The following is a 3,555-nucleotide window of genomic DNA, read 5'->3' as shown; positions in this document are numbered from 1 at the left end:
CCATCCCAGCACCCCCATCCTCCTCCCCCCACCCCCCCCCCCCCCCCCCCCCCCCTTCACTCACACACACCGCACGCCTTACAGCTGTAACGACGATTCTTTGTTCACCATTTGTTCCTCGATGTCGTCGAGAGAGCTAGCTCTGTGTATCCATCCGATAGCCACCACAGGGCACGAATCAGTTGTAAAGAATTTGCAACGAAGGTTCGCGTTGAATGGCCATGGAAACCTTGTGCATTTTGACTGATCAGCCAAGTAACTTACAGGAATGCAGAGAAATATGTCGACGTGTAGCAAAAGGCAAACTCCAAAACAACTTTAGGCCTACATGCATGCGTTTTTCTATTCTAGAAATATTATATACATTACAGGAATTCAAGAGACTCATTATTAGCAAGTCCATTTTAACCGTTTTTGTATGAGGATTTAGGAAGGCCATGACCTATCAAGCCCAATATCGTAACAACATACATGTATTAGAGATGTGAATGTGACTAATAGTGTGACAAGTTCAGCAATAACGCGGAATCTGAAAAATATGTAAGACATTTGGTTCGAGGAAATTCAATGATGGCTTTATATTTATTTCAGTGCATGAAAGATGTGGTGTTTAAAATATGCCAAAAATGAAGGGAACACAAACACTTGATTGATTTCGAGAGTTTAGTGTTAAAACTGCTGTATCCGCGTAGCCTTATTTGGACATAATTTAGTTTCAAACTAAATACTCGGTTCATCTTCATCATCATTCCATTGACCGGTCTGGCCGTTTGTGGAAATGAGAAACCACGACACTGAGATCCTCCGCCAGTCAGGCTGCTAGGAGTAGCTCACCCAAGGGGGAGTTACGTCCGCGTTTTCACGTTGTCCATCCAGCTTTTCTTCTGACGGCCTCGACGGCGACCTTCTAGCATGTCCTGCAGAAAAGTATTTTATAGAGAGTGGCCTGGTGGCGTGTTCAAACCAAAACTGCTTTCGTAGTTTGATGGTAGCCAGGAGAGGTTGTTGTGAGCACACAAGTGCTGCTGTCATGTTCCGGACATACTCGTTGGTCTTGTGCTTAATGTGGGAGATGCGGAGCAGTCTTCTTAGACAATTAAGTTCAAATGCCTGTAGCATGCGTTCTGTTTCCGCGTCACGTGTCCAGGTCTCGCAGTCGTACAGTAGGATGGAGCTTACGATGGACTTGTATACTGGATAGCCTGTGCTTGGTGGGAAAGCTGATTGAGCTGCTTGTCCACAACTTGCACAGTCTTGCCATCGCTTTGGTCGCCATGGCAATTCTTATTCGAACCTCGGCGATTCTGGTACCATCCTTGGTAATGGTTGCTCCCACCTACATGAAGCTGGTTACTTCTTCCAGCTTCTTATCGTTCAGTTTGATGTCTGCACTGGTGTTGTTAGTGCTATTCATATGTTTTTCGACGTGCGGCCCTCCACACCACATGGTCCTTCTATTTCAGTATGTTGGAGTTCACTGTTGATGTCACCCATGAGGTCGACGCCATCTGCGTTGGAGATGAAGGTGTGGTGGCCTTTGTCGGTCTCGTGTGTGATCTTCTTAACTAAAAGGTTAAACAGAATGGCGAGAGCAGAAATCCCTGACGGACCCCACTGATTTCGTGAAAAAGCCACCCATCTGTCCATTGAAAAGTACTGCGTTGCTGGCGTTTCCGAAGAGTTCTTGAATGACTTGAACCAGCCACTCGTAAGTATTGAAACATCTCACAACCGACCATATGTCATCATGTCACACGCTGTCGAAAGCTTTCTTAAAGTCGATGAAGTTGTAGAAGAGCTCACGTTGGTGTTGCAGTTGATTCTCAATGATGACTTTGCAATTTACAATATATTGCACTGTGCTCCGGCCAGCTCTGAATGCCGACCGCTCTTCCGCAAGGTGTTCCTCGGCATTACTTTTCGGTCGATTTAGGAGGCTGCGTAGCATGACTTTGCTGTGATGACTGATGAGGCTGATGGTGCGGTAATCATTGCACAGCTTGATGTTACCCTTTCACAGTTGAAGGATGACCAGAGACTGTTTCCACTAATTTGGCCACTTCTTCTCCTCTCAGATCTTCTGACTTGGTGCCTGCATTCCTTTCCATCTTGAAATGCCTGCAGCAATGGCAGCACTATGCAAGAAGATCTCGGAGAAGTGGCCCAAGGAGTAGACCCAGTCAGTCTTTACTCATCTCCTAACCGATAAAGGGTTCCCTAAAGCTGTGCAAAGGACGTTGTCCACTTCCGAAGATTTCTTGCCTTCAGACTCCGCACCTCATCCACTGTCTTTAGAAAGACAGACATTCGTTATCGGCTTCTGGTATGGGATCGTTCTGAAGAAGACTTGGGTCTCATTAGGGCGGGTAAAGTCAGTTCATATCGTTGCAAAACGCAATGCTGCATCCCTACACTTTTTAAATGAGCCCATTTTGTCAATGCTATGCCACACTAAAAAGGTAGTCAAGTAAATTATATGTTTATGTATTTGAGGACAATTTTGCAGAATGAAAATTCTCGAACCCCGAAGTTTTTTTTCACTAATACGGAATTTCAATTTATTCATTATGGCCTAGTGGTGGGAGATTTTCTCAAATTTTCAGAAATCAGTAACACATGTCGAAAAGGTCAAAACTTGTGTTAGACAGTTCGCCGAAGAATATATGTGTGCACATAGTGCAATATGAACATAAGTGTTCAATATAAAGAACAGCCCAATAGTAAAAACGATATGGACAAGCAAACAATCCATTGATTAATCTCGGAAGGGACAACCAAACGATAAAGGATACAACCCAACTAGGAAACTAGGTAGATTAGAACCCAACTATCCGGGAGGTTATACTCAAAATAGATCGGATACAACACAAAATAGTGAGTGAATATTAAAACAAGACGATACAACCAAACTAGGGACGATAATTTAAGGCAAAATTAGAGGGACTAACAAATTGCCGAAATTATAATTTAAATCCTAGTTTTCACATATTCAGAAAATAATTGAACGCAATACATATGGGGGCGAAATACCACAAATCACGTGGACGAAAACACAGCTTCATTTACGAATAATCATCACTTGAAATTGTTAAAAGCGCTAAACAAAGTATTTTGGAATGATTCTGTTGTTTTCCTTATATTTTGCTACAACACGTGGATCACATATACCGGTAGATAAGTAAGAAATAGTGCGGACAAACGAATGGTTCCGACACAAGCATGTATAATTCCAAGGACACGGGTCCGTGCTCAGTTATAGAGACAAACTTTTCTTTTTTCTCTCTTTCTTCAATTATATTCTTGTTTTATTGTTGAGTTCTACAATTCCGTTGTTTAAATATGGAAATTTAAGGCATTAACTACGGAATCCGGATAGGCCATCTATAATCTCACCCGTCTTTCATCATGGGCGACACACGACACACGAAGCGATACATGATACTTTGCGCGACAGTCGCGGCGACGCACGATATTTTGCGCGACAGTCGCGGCGACGCACGATATTTTGCGCGATACACGAAGCGACGCGCGAGAATGTACCACGAAATATCGCCC

This window comes from Dreissena polymorpha, chromosome 4 (assembly GCF_020536995.1).
Source record: "Dreissena polymorpha isolate Duluth1 chromosome 4, UMN_Dpol_1.0, whole genome shotgun sequence".
Classification (NCBI taxonomy): Eukaryota; Metazoa; Mollusca; class Bivalvia; order Myida; family Dreissenidae; genus Dreissena; species Dreissena polymorpha.
This window is presented reverse-complemented; position numbering follows the sequence as displayed.